The 13,383-nt window shown below is 43.8% G+C and overlaps 1 long non-coding RNA gene across 1 annotated transcript in view; it reads left to right on the forward strand.

The window, feature by feature from the left end:
- The first annotated feature begins 3,809 nt into the window (after positions 1–3,809).
- Positions 3,810–13,383, forward strand: part of LOC123623162 — a 94,521-nt gene continuing 84,947 nt past the window's right edge. The window contains exon 1 of the long non-coding RNA XR_006729814.1: positions 3,810–4,030. This is a non-coding gene — a long non-coding RNA (uncharacterized LOC123623162). The remainder of the gene's footprint in view (positions 4,031–13,383) is intronic.

Genomic DNA, 13,383 nt, shown 5'->3' on the forward strand with positions numbered 1-13,383 from the left:
ACACTTTTGGCTTTTGGTTTTAAATCAAGGAAACCCAACAGTAATCTTAAGCTTCCCTTTTCTTTCCTGTGGAAGTAAGGTGCCAAATGCCTATGTCAGAACTTACAGAGTATAGATGCCTTTGTTTCTAATTTTCTCCTCTACATCCCTTTCCTCTTACTGGTCTTTAGGTAGAATAATTTCTATTTGATACCTTCTTTCCCCACTCTGACTCTTAACGGATTCAGCAAGTCTTATGTGACTTCCTTACCCTGATAGATAGCAGTATCACTATCCTGGGTTTTTGTAAGTTAGTTCCCTTCAGGGGATATTTTACATGGCTCTTGTAAAGTTATAAAAAGGGTGATGGCTCCCTCACTCTCACACCATACTACTACAAGGAATTATGTTTTTAAAGATGCTGTGTGGAAAATCCAATAAATACCTCAAATGTTCAATTAAAGCAATGGTTCTCAAGGTGGGGGTGATCTTGGTCCCCATCCCTAGACATTTGTCAATGTCTGCAGACAAATTTGGTTGTCCCAAATTGAGGAGAGGAGTGCTACTGGCATCTCGTGGGTAGAGGTCAGGGATGCTGCTGGGTATCTTACAATGCACAAGGCAGTTCTGACAACAAAGAATTATCTGGCCCCAAACTTCATTAGTGCCAAGGTTGAAAGAAAACCCTGCATTAGAGGAGTTCTTGCTGGAGTTTTGGTTTTTTTTTTTTTTTTTTATGTCTTTCTTGAAGGTCTGAGAAAAAATAAAAGAGAATGCTCCCTTTTGATGAGTACGAGTGTCCTGAGTTCTTGCATCCCACATGCATCCAGGAATTGGAGCGCACCAGGGTACCAGCGGGCAGGGCAAAGTGCAGGGTCGAGGCAGATCTTCAGAGCTCCAACAGCTGTCTCCGCTCCAAGGAGAGACAACTTCAACAAAAGCAGGGGACCAAAACGCTACGAGGATGTTTAGTTTGTGATAAAAATCATTTTGCAGATTAAAGTGCTTCCTCCTGCCCATAAAATGGTATGTTCTTTAAATAACTCTTGGAGGCCCTTAACTGTATTGCGAACAGGAGGCCGGACTGCTGCTTGGGGCCTCGGTGCATTGAGTCCCTCCTGTAATCAAGCCTGCCCACGCTGCAGGTGGCGGTGCTCTTCGTGTTTTCTCCGGGGTGCTGTTGATCTAACCCATGTTTTCAGTGCCCCTACTCTTGGCGGGAAGGGATGCAGGGGGCTGCTTCCTAGAACCAGTTTCTCTCTCGGTAGCTCCCGGCTCCTCTCCCCCTCACTCCTGTGGTGGTAGTAAGATGGCTGCTCGGCCAAGAGCAGCTACCAAGAGTTCTCAGAGCCTCAGCAGGGTCGCAGTGTGTCTCATTGGATTGAATCATGTGCTCATCCCTGAACCAATGCTGTGGCTAGGGGAATGCTAGGAGCTGATTGGCTGTGGCCCAGGTTTATGGCACACCCGGAGCTGGAGTGGAACCTGGTGTGGTGCGCAGTGGGCAGAAAGTGGGGCAGGTGTGTTGCCAAAAAGGGAAATTGGGAAGAGATAGTCAAAATGGGGGAGTGGATGCCCAATAGAATAAACACACACACTCTCACTTTCTCACACAACTTGCTACTAAGAGGCCTGGGATTCTGCAGTGGGAGGCTCAAATCCTTGCCTAGCATTGCCATTAGCTAGCTGCCTAACTTCAGATAACTTCATAACTCTCCCTGCCTCCTTTTTCTTGTCTGCAACATGGAAGGAATAATACTATTGGAGAGGTTTTGAAAAATCAAGCCATTATCTTGGGATATGGGAAGGATTGTGCAAACAGGTAGTGATGGTGTTGTTAGATGCCAGTGCATTCAGTTCAGCTTCTAGAGTCCTGAAGTATCTAGACCAGCTACGACCCACCCAGCTAGTCCATGCCCGGCTTCGGAAGCCAGTGTCTAAATTTATCCCAATCCCTATTGTTGCAAGTCAGTGTGGGAAATCTTCTGAGGTCAATGATTGAGGTAATTGGCTTGCTGTGTATCTTGAAAAAGTCTCTGTTAAATGACATAATTGGTTTTAATTATGTAATTACGGCACTTAAAGTGTGGGGGTGAAAGGTTACTATTATATTTAGAAGTGAGATCCCCAAATGAAGCAAGGGTCTTTAAGCCGACGTGTCTTCGAATTTCTCTTTATATTTTCTCAGAGGGAAGCCAGGGTAGACTGGCCTTGGCCCTGGTGATTTGGGGATGATTATCCCCGCATGAGGTAGTGCCAGGGCTGCTCACCGCATCATAGGAACCTTTGTCAAGAGATGGAAAGGGCTTCCGTAAAGACCTCTCCTCGAGCTGAAGTTAATGAGCAGTGGGAACTCAACTGTCAGCAATTGAATCTGATTGGGCAGGGTAATTATATGATCGCCTCTGGTGTTTGCACATGCACGGGGATATTTTTATTGTAAAAAAACCTAATTGCTTACTTACTTAGTGCAGGGAAAACCTAAACAAATTTGTGTTGTCATAGGTTAAGAAGACATCCTTTCTTTGTCTCTAAAATAGCTGCCTGCTCTGCTTCTTAGAAGTGGAGGGTTTTGTTCCTTTTTTATTTCAATCAGGGATGTTGTTTGCAGGACTTGAATTATATGATAATATTAAAACAGAAAGCTACTTTGGACTGTGCGTTTTTGGTAAATGACCACATACTTATTGCCGGTCTTAAACCGTTCCCTACAATGGTCTCTTTCATAACGCAAAGGCAGCTAGAACCCTGAGCAACACTCAAGTTACTGGGACTTTCACAGGCTTTTTGTTTGTTTATTTGGTTGGTGGGTTGGTTGGTTTTGCTTTTGTTTTTTTCCCCCATATGAAGGCCCCTGACAAGATTGGCTTCATACGCTATCTGGTTTCCCTTAGTTGCATAAGACAAGTGGCAGGTATCTTATCTGAGATAGCATTTTTGACATCAAAAACATGAAGGGTAAAATAAGTGCTCCTTCTACAGTTTCCCAGGGACTTGGAAGAAAGGAAAGGGCAAAGTGGGCTCCTATGTCATGGTATGAAATGGGGGCCCACCTTCTTGTCTGTTTCCACAACCTGATGAGGAGGACCTCTCACTTCCCCTTGACGCTGGTGTGCAGAAAACAGGTTGCTGCAGTTGGGTCTGTTCTATAGCAATTCAACTCTGTATTATTGTTTTTTTCTCTTTTCTTATAGAAAAAAAAAACAACAAAAAACTATTTTCTAAGTTCTTTCCTTTCCTGAGATCCCACTGGAAGAGGTTGAAATGCAGCTGGATTCTGGGCATTGGAGAAGCACAGGTCCTCCTGTGATAAGGGCTGCAGACTCCAAATCCGAGTGTTCCAGTTGGGTGTAGGATTACGGGCTGGAGAATGGCTGCAAACAAAGGGCTTTCGGCTCTCTGTCCCAGGAATCTTGCATGTGCTCACCTACCCCAGTCATCAATGGCTAACTCCACGGGTCCTCCAGGCTCAGTGTTACATGTCACTTCTTCCAGGAAGCCTTCCCTGACCTCTCCACCGCCCCTCACCCCAAGTCTGGGTTGGCTGCCTTGGCTGTGTGCTCCATGGTCCCCTCCAGGTTTCCTTACCCGCTGTCCGATGATTGCTCGTCTTATTGTCTTTCTCCCAAGTAGCCCATATGCTCCGTGAGGACAGGGCCTGTGTTCTGTTTGTGACTACTACCCCTCCAGAGCCTGGCACAGTGCTTAATGAGTGTGTGCGGAATGACTGAATGTGGAAAGGAATGGTTGCTGGGTGTCCTAGGGAACTGTGGTGTGTGCTACCCTTGCTGTTAATACTGCTTTCTTGTTGCTTATAATTTTCATTGCCCCAGATGATCCAGCTCTGTCGGAGGCACGTAGGCACAGCCAAATCTCATGCTGTACATTGATCACCTGTCCAACCTTTGCCTAGAGTGGGAGCCCCCAGTTCCTTCAAGAGATCCAACTTTACCTGTCTGTAAAGAAGAAGAGGAGGAGGGAGACAGCAGGGAGGATCCGGTGGCAGTTTAACACCAGAGCAGGTCCTATGTTTACTTTTACCCTTTTGGAGGTGGGTAACTGCAAATGCCGTGGGGTGCTGGGTTTCAGAGAGACTCTGCATAATGACCTTGGATTGGGGGTCTTATATGTGCTTTATTTTTTGCTAGAGTATAGAGGTTGCTATGGTTGTACTTAATTCATAGCCAGAGTGTTCCGTGATTCCTACCCATCACAGGGCAAGAATTCAAGTTTATCATCCACATGATGTCAGTTGCTGTGTAGGCCTCATGGTGGCCATACACGGTGTGGTTTGTATCTTGCTACCTGGACAGAGAAGAGGGTCATTCATTGGTTGCTAATTAATAACTATTGTATTTATTATTTGCTTTTCAAGGCCTATGATTTTCAACAGCCTTACTTGTTTTGAGTCTGTGGTTTCTGATGTTTTGAATCCCCTCCATTCTCCAACCCAGTGAACTTCTTAGACCCTGAGATCCTGAATAGATGAGATTTCACTAGCCCGGTGCAGTCCTGGACATGCCAAACCAGCCTCTTCCCCAAGCAGAACATGAACCTATGATCTTGCAGGCCTCAGGCAAGACAGCTTCCTACTGAACCCTCAAACCCCAAGCTGTCCCTGAGTTTGAACTGTCTGTTGTTGACTGGCCTGCAATAATGATTTCTAGGTAGATGGACGTTTGAACGTGAAAACCACAGCCTCACTTGTGTGGAACAGAATAAACCCGCAGAGACCACAGGGCATTGGCCATGTGCTTCTTGCATAGCCATCTGCTCTCAACTCTCCTAGGTCTGAAGTGTATTCTTCCTGTGTTGGTTCTGAGTCTCTACTGACTTAGCATTCTTGAGTTGCATTTCTGCTTTGGCATAATAAGCGCCTAAATTGGAATCTTTGGGGGTTCCTTCTAAGAAGAGAGTTTAAATCCACTTTGTTTTGTAGCAGATGTGTTCATCAACATTGTGCACTTTGAACCAAATAGCAATGGGCCATGGTGAGCCTTATTCCTGAGTTCTAAGGAAGTTTTAGTTTAATTTTCGGTTTTGGAATAGCACCAAGGGATGCCTTACCACCACCTCATATCCTTTGTGGATTTAGGCAGGTAATAACTGCCTACACAAATAAATCACATACTTTTACCAAAAAAAAAAAAAAAGTCTTTGAATGACATTTAATTTCTAATTAAACTCGGCAATACAGTCTCTGAAGTGTCTCATCTTGTCTAATCACAATGATCTATTTCCTTCCAGAGTGCTTCTGCATGCAATGGGTTAGTCCTTTTGTTATCATCACATAATGTAGTGAAGAGGATAATTTAAAAAAGAAAAACAAAAATGAGAATAAATGATTGCATTTTAGGTCAAACTCAAACCACTGATTATTTCTATTGTTTTGCTTTAAAAACATTTTTACATCCCTTCACCGATTGATTTATTCAGCAAACAGATTTAAACATTGGTTCTCTAAGTGCAGTACCTGGACCAGCAACCCGAATCCTAGTATCACCTGGGAACTTCTTAAAAATGTCAATTCTCAGACCTCACCCAGACCTACTGAATCATGTGGGATCCAGCAAGATGTATTTGAATGAGCCTGTGTGTGATTAATTCTGGTACACACAAGATTTTGAGAGCCACTGGTTTAATTAACTGCGAGTACACAATTGTGGGGGTAGTAAAAGAGCAACTTCGTGTAGTCCTGCCATCCAGGAGCTTAGGATCTCCTCATAAGGCACAAATTCATCAGATAGTTTAGCAGAGTGATCTTTATAAATTGTAAATCACATCATACACTCACTTCCTAACCCTCTCCAGGCAGTTGCCTTTGTACTTGTCATGAATATAAATGGTTGGCTGAGGCCCACAAGGGCTGGCATGCTCTGTCCCTGGCCCACCTTCCCAGCCACATCACCTGCTGTTCTCTCCCTCCCCCAGTGCCCTGCCAGGTGGCACTGGCCTTTGCGATCTTGTGTGATATCAGCAGGAATGTCCAGAAAAGGGAAGGCGGTAGAGAGAATTGTGAAGTTTAAAGAATAGGTTTGGACACTAATGTATTTCTTTTCATATGATAAAATATTTCTAAATCACTGTCTCCACTGGTTAATGTAATAATATATTGATATTTACATACACTGATATATGATATGTTAATATCATAATATTAGTGGCCTCGTCTCGTAGCATAACAAAGTCTGAAAGGATTTGGTGAGTCATTAAGGAAATATTAAAGTAGTTTAGTTTCATCTTAGTGTCGTGTATTTTTTATTAATTTCCCTCTCTGAAATTCAGTCTGGCAAGCACAGTAGGAACTGAATAAACATGGCTGGAGAGACCAGATGTGGAGTGTAAAATCCTCTGTGTTACACCGGAATATTGATGGAGCCAATAAATGATTCCTACTGTCTTCGTTGTGTTCTAGGAAAGATGGTGACCATATTGGTTGGGTTTTTTGTCTTTTCATAAAATTGTCTGTGAATGCCAATTTTGATCTTTGGGATATTAAATGTACTATGTGATTTGGGAACAAAGCAGCTGTTTGGATTTTTATGGAATGTGAAAGTATATCTCAGGATGCTCTTCACAGTAAGAAAGGGGGAAATACATATTTTAAATATGATGTGTTTAAAAAAAATGAATTGGATTTGAGGCAAAGGGTTTCCTAAAGATTTAGGATTTCTGGGTCCAAGAACAAGGTCGATGGTTTTTTGGTTTTGTGTCTTGTTTTGTTTTGACTATCCCCAGCTCTACCTTTCACATTAACAGGCTATTATTTTATCACCATAGCACCTCTGGTTTTGGACTTTATTTGCTCATTAGGAAGCCTCCCATTCGAAATCTTCTGCAGAGGACAGAGTGGTGGGGTGGGGGAGGGGGAAGTGCCCCGTGGGGCCTCTGAGCTTCCCCTTAGCTTGTAAAGATCTTCCAGGGAAGAGGTGGAAAGTCTTCTCACTATCTTAAGTTCCTCGATATATGAGGGAGCCCTTCCTATTGCTAAGAGAAGCTAATCTGCCCTCGTGGGTGTGGATAAAACAGACACCAGGCAGGCTTTGGCAAATAACCACATTTTCACACTTTGAAACACACTCTGAAGGATAAGCACAGAGAGCTAGGAGAGCAGAGAATAGGGAGACAGGCTCTCTCTGGGCTTGGCAGGGAAGGACACGAGGTTGAGACTGTGAACTGAAAGATGACCACGTGTTCACTGGGGTATGTGTCTAGGTTGGTGGTGTGGGAGGGGGGCAAGGGAGAGTGTCCCCAGGGAGCTGGCATGACCTCCTGCAGTAGCTAGGATTCTGCCCACAGAGGCCATCCCAGCAGAGAACCTTCTGAGCTACGCTGCTGCAGGGTGGACGCCCGTGGCAGAGACGGAGATGTCCAAGCAGTAGATGCACTGTGTCCAAGTGTGACATTAGCACCTTGGCGCCTATTTCTGGTCCTTTTCTTGGTTCCTCCAACTCTTCTGGTGCCTCTCTCTGACATACCTCATCCTTGACAGCTGAGCTGCCTGCAGGGGACATCGACCGTCCACTGGAGGATGCTTACATGGCTTTTATGGAAGGGTTGTGAGTACCTTCAGAGAATCTTCCTGGCTGTGGCCGGCAGCTCTAGGTGTGAGGAACTGCCTTCTCCCGCTGCCTTCTCGACCCAGAGGCATCTCCACCCATGTCTCACCTGTCCTTCTAGCCAGGCCACAGTTTGAGGGCAGGTTCCCTGTCTGTTCTTTTTCTTGGTCTCTCCCACTCTGACTTTGCACAGATCTGGCACTTAGACATTGTTGACAATTGAAGGATGAGATTCTGCAACTCCAAATGCCTTTGCAATGCTGAGGCTCAACTTCAGAAATGTGAAATAAAAGAGATGCCTGATTCCTTGATTTAACTGTAGGTGGTACAGTTCACAGTCGATGCTGGTTACCATAGAGGAAGTGGATCACTAACTCTGGCTTCAGTCCCTTTGTGTTCCTGTCCCGATGACTTTTCCAGAAGCCCCAGCTCTTCATCCTTCTCCTGTCCTTTAGGAGTGATAGTCCAGGGTACTAGGCTCTGAGTGTGTCTGCTTCTCTTCAGAGGGGCAGGACTCTCTCATAGGCGGGAAGCACTCGTTTCCTGAGCTCTGACATTTTAGAGAGCCTCAGGACAGCTTGCTGGGTGTTTGCACACAACCAAGGCAAACACGAAGTGACAGGGAGCAGTTGAACTTCAGGGCGGTCTGAGTAGCTTTTAAAAAACATTAACAAATTAATGAAGATAGTCATTTGCAGCACCTAGGTTTCTCCTTGCTTCAAGACCTAGCCTGTTTTTTAAAAAGGGGGACTTCTTTGATTGAAACAAAAGGGCAACTTCTGCAGATGTGAAGAATTTGAGCCTGGGGTCCTAAACTGAGCCTGCAAGTCAATTCTGCCTAGATGGCACTTTGTTTGGCCCACACAGGGTTCCAAAAACCTGAAAATATAACGTACAATTCTGGCTTTCTGGATTTGGGGGAAAAATCACATGATCTGCCTACACCAGGCTGTATTCCCACGAGATTCCCCCAGCAATCCCTTCCTCCCAGCCAGCCCTTTCCAGTTCCCTGGTCACTAGTGTTGGCCTTGCTCACACCCAGCACACATCCCTCCGTCGAATCACCATCCTGGTCCCGGGCAGCAGAGTGTGGGACCCTGATTTGGACCTGCAGCAGAGGGCCTGGTGGTGGGGCTGGCTGTGGCCAGCAGCAAGAATGAATGGTTCCCAGGTCTTCTTCCCCAGCTTCCTGTCCAGATGCCACGTGGCAGGGCCTGTAGGAGTAGCATCAGTGGTTCACCACCCAGGCTGTCCATAGGAACCACATGGGCTCTTGCCCAGACCCTACCTTAGGGATTCTGAGTTAATCGCTCTGGGGTGAGGCTCTAAGGCCATGTCCACACAAACAGCTTCAGAGCACCTGCACTGTGGCATGTGCACAGCTCACCTGCTCTCTGGGGCAAGTGTTCTGCCCCGTCAGTGCTCTTCTAGGCCTCTCTTTCTCTTCCTGAAGTGGTCTTGATTATCACAAACCACTGTCATAAACGTGGAATTAGAGCAGAGCATATGTGTCAAAAGAGGCATCTCTGTGGGTACAGGTTCCCGGGGCCCACCTGACGTGTGGCAGCCCGTTATTTTCTTATTAGATCCTTACGGATTGGTTTTTTCTTTACATCAACAAGTCAGTCATTTTGCGAGACTATTTCCAGTGTTTGTCTCCATAACATTTTTCTGGTATTCACTCAGCCCTTTTTAACCTGCTGCATATGTTTTCCATCTGCATAATATTGTTGCTGCTTTTCTTAGTTTTGGCCTTTTCTTCTGGAGCATCTGTTATCCTCAGGTTCGCCCTGTGTAATGCCCACATCCATCCCTTCTTGTTCCTCACAGATTATTACATCTCTGCATTCGGAGATAACCTCACAAGATTACAGTTTATTTCATTGATGATATTTTCTACAGCAGTGATCCAGCTCTTGGCTGCTTCTAATGTTGGTTGTAACTCCATGACTGCATATTTATTGGGTGGTAGATGGTAGAAATCCTTTTCCATTTTCCATTCTGGCTATAGTCCTCTGCCTCAGGGCCCCATGTGAGCTTTTTCACTGATGGGGAAACTGAGGCCCTGAGAGGGATAGGATTTGTCAAAGGTTACATTGTTGGGTCCTCGTGAAGGTGGGAGTAGAACTTGGGTCTTCCACCAGGAAAAAGCCCTTTTTATCCCCAAGGCTCCACTTTAAGATCAACCCTGAGGTGCAAAATAAATAATTTGATAGATCAGATTGTCATTCTCATCAACCTAATCAAAATCTCATACCTCTTGAGTGTGAATATGCCAACCGAGAATTTCTTACCTAACACTGAGGAGATGTGGAGCACACTGAGAGGAACAGAGTAGTGGTCACAGTCAGGAATCAGGCTCTTTCCTTAGCAAGAGGTGGCTTTAAGCAAGTGATATGGCTTCTCAAGGTGTCAGGCTTCTGGTACACAGGGGATGTCACAGTTTAGTCGTTTATTCAACAGCTATTTATTTGAAGAGAAACAAAGTCACACAGGGTGGAGGAGTCTGCAGAATTTTTTGATGTTTAAAAGGGAGTCCCTGTCAAACTCGTGCTGCTCCTGTCTTCCATGATAAATTCAAAGGTTGGTTGTGCCCTTCTTCAAGAGCTGCCAATCCAAGGGAGAGTCCTTAATGCCTGATGGCTCTCACCAGTGGCTTCTGTGTTGGGACAGATCTGGCAAGCAGATGTTTACAGTGGAAACTTTCTATTCTGGAAGAATTCCTTCTGAGGAAGGAGGGTTAGGTCAAAGAAGAATGTCCCCAGACAGTCTGCCCCTTTGCTAATCAATGCTGTCATCTTGGCTGGCCCTGTAGCTGCCCCATCTTCCTGAAATCTTCAGTGAAAGGCCATTCAGCAAACACATCTGGCATTGGCCGGGATTTTTCTAGCTCCACTTTAACAGCGAGGAATGTATTTAATCAGGTTCAAAGGAACATTAAGACTCATTCCATAACAAGGGTACCTCTCCAAAAGGGCTCTATGAGGCAGATTATCAAGAACCAGTTCTTGAGCAAAACTTGCAGACCAGTGCAAAGTGATCAAGGTAAATATGCAAGGGTCTGAAATCTTGGTGACACTTATCAAGCTCATTGGGACATATACTATGTTCAGTGCTTTAATGGAGGAATCTAATTAGTCTTCATAGCAACTATGAAGTAAGCACTAATATTATGACCATTTCATAGATGTGGAAATTGAGATTTAGGCCCCTAAGTGACTTGTCAAATGTCACATGGTGATCCCTCCTTCTTTAACCATTGGGATGATAATATGGCCACGCTGCTGATTTTGAGTCACTGAGCTATTATTTTAAGCTTTATCCTTTATTTCTTTATGTAAACAATACAGTCTTTATGCAGACATGCAGTTATTATAAGAAATGATTTTTTTTTCTTTAAGAGACAGGGTCTTGCTCTGTCATCCAGGCTGGAGTGCAGCCATAGGTCACTTTAACCTTGAATTCCTGGGCTCAAGTGATTCTTCTGCTTCAGGCTCCTGAGCAGCTGGGACTACAGGCACATACTACCACACCTGGCTAATTTTTTAAATTTTTTATAGAGACAGGGTCTTGCTATATTACCCAGGGGGGTCTCAAACTCCAGGCTTCAAGCGATCTTCCCACCTCAGCCTCCCAAAATGTTGGGATTCCAGGCATGATCCACTGTGCTCAGCCCAGAAATGATTGAGTCAATCTTAATAGATTTGGCAAAGGCTAGTATCTATATAATAGTAACAGAAACACCGAGTTTGGTGAAAAAGGCATTTGCAAATTGTCTTCTCCGTTCTTATTTGCAACCTCCACGCATCATAGGATGCGATACAGGGGACGTGGAGGCCACTTGGAGGAGCAGAGTGATGCTCACAGTCAGGATTGGGCTCTTGCCTTAGCAAGATGTGGCTTTAAGCAGGTGCTGTGGTTTCTCAAGGTGTCAGGCTTCTTCTGGTACACAGGGGAGGTCACAGTTTAGTCATCTATTCAACAGCCATTTATTTTGGAATCTGTTACATCCTATAGATGTGATGACAAACTTACTATCTTTTACTGAGACTATAACACAAATAATCCTAAGGTCGTGTGATCAGTTCTAGGTGTGAGTTCTGCATCTCTATGAGGGGCTAGGACCCTACTGTAGGCTGCCAAGTCAAGCTGACATGAGCAGTTGTTGCTTCAGCTCCTACTGTACCAGACTCCATTCCAGGAGCTAGATACTGAGATACTTTACATTTCAAAGGGTTGGGCAGCGGGAGGCAGTAAACCAGTGGACAAACAGGATGGTTTCAGGGACTGGTAAATTGCATGAGGAAAATACAATGGAGTGATAAAAGAATAAGTATTTGGGAATGAGAGGAGCTACTGGGCCTACGGTGATCAGAGAAGGTTTTTTCTGAGGAGGTAACAATAAGACAAGCCTTGGAAAATGAGAACTATTTTTTCTAGGCTGGGTGGAAACTGGATGGATGGGCCATGATGTATAAGTTTCTAAAATCATTATTCTTTTAACATAGAAGTTCATATGTCAAGTATATGTTATCACTTCTTGGGATTTGTTGAAATGTTTAATGGCCAAGCACATGTTCGACTTTTCGTAAATACTCCTTGTGTACTTGCAGAGAATTCTCTCTTTGGGTGCATGTTCTTAGTGTATTCTTTAGATGAAGCTTATAAAGTATATAACTGAAATCTTCTAAATCTCTATTAATGTTTTAGTTGTTAACTGCTCCATTTCTTAGAAATAAGAATGAAAATCCTCATGGTGATTGTGGATTTGATCATTTCTTAGTAATCCTATCAACTTTTATTTTATCTATATCTAGGATATACTTTTAACTGTATGAATTTCATCATCTAATGTTATAGCTCCTGGCGGGTTGTTCTTCTTATCTTTAATTAATATCCTCTTTATCCCTATTAATGCTTTTACCTTTAAATTTTATTTTGTCTGATAATACTGCTTGGGAGCAACATAGTTTTGGTTCATATATGTGAGTGTATTTTTTTCCATCTTTTTACTTTCAGTCTTTGTGTGTCACTGGCCCATTTTTATGAGCAATATAAAGCTTAATTTTTAAAAAAGAAAAATCTGGCGTCCCTGTCTTTTAATGGGTGAATTTAAGCTATTTGTATTTATCATAACTAATCTATGTGGGCTTAATTCTGTCTTCTTATTTTGTGTGTTCTCTTATCATGGTTTTTTTCTTTTCTTTCCTTTACTGCCCTGTTTGAATTGACTGTGCTGTCTATATTTCTTTCTGTTTTCCCCTCTACTGGTTTGGGAGTTACATATTCTATTTCTCTTTTCTTAGTGCTTTAGATAGTATCTAAAGCAGAATTTGGCAAATACTCAGAAGCTCTTAATGCATCACCTTAGGTTGGTTTAAGGGCTTTCTCTAGTATCCTGGTTCCCCAGTGGTTGGCTCTTTAATGGGGTGAGGTGTAAATGAAAGTGCAAAGCACGGTCACTATAATGATTGTATCTTGGAGTGTGGATTTCCAACTTGCCTTTTCTAAGACCTGCACCCTGTTGCTCAGGGTGTCTGGTAATTGACAAACTGTAAAACTCTCATGGGTTATGGATAACATGGCAGCTTCTAAGCAAAAAGCCACTTGGTTTCTTCTATTGCTTTTCCCTTTGTCTGCATTTGAGCTCTTGTAAGTGATGATAAACGTTAAATAGCTCCTGTAAAACTGTTGAATTGTCAGTTTTTAAACTGCATAAAACGCTGACATTTTCATTAGATCCTAGCTCTGAGGAATGTCCGGCTTTCATCATAACAGATTTGTTTACTTCTGCAGAGAGTCTTAATGTCCTGCCTATGGGAGAAATCTTTCTGTCACCTGCTCT

Source organism: Lemur catta, chromosome 18 (assembly GCF_020740605.2).
Source record: "Lemur catta isolate mLemCat1 chromosome 18, mLemCat1.pri, whole genome shotgun sequence".
Lineage (NCBI taxonomy): Eukaryota > Metazoa > Chordata > Mammalia > Primates > Lemuridae > Lemur > Lemur catta.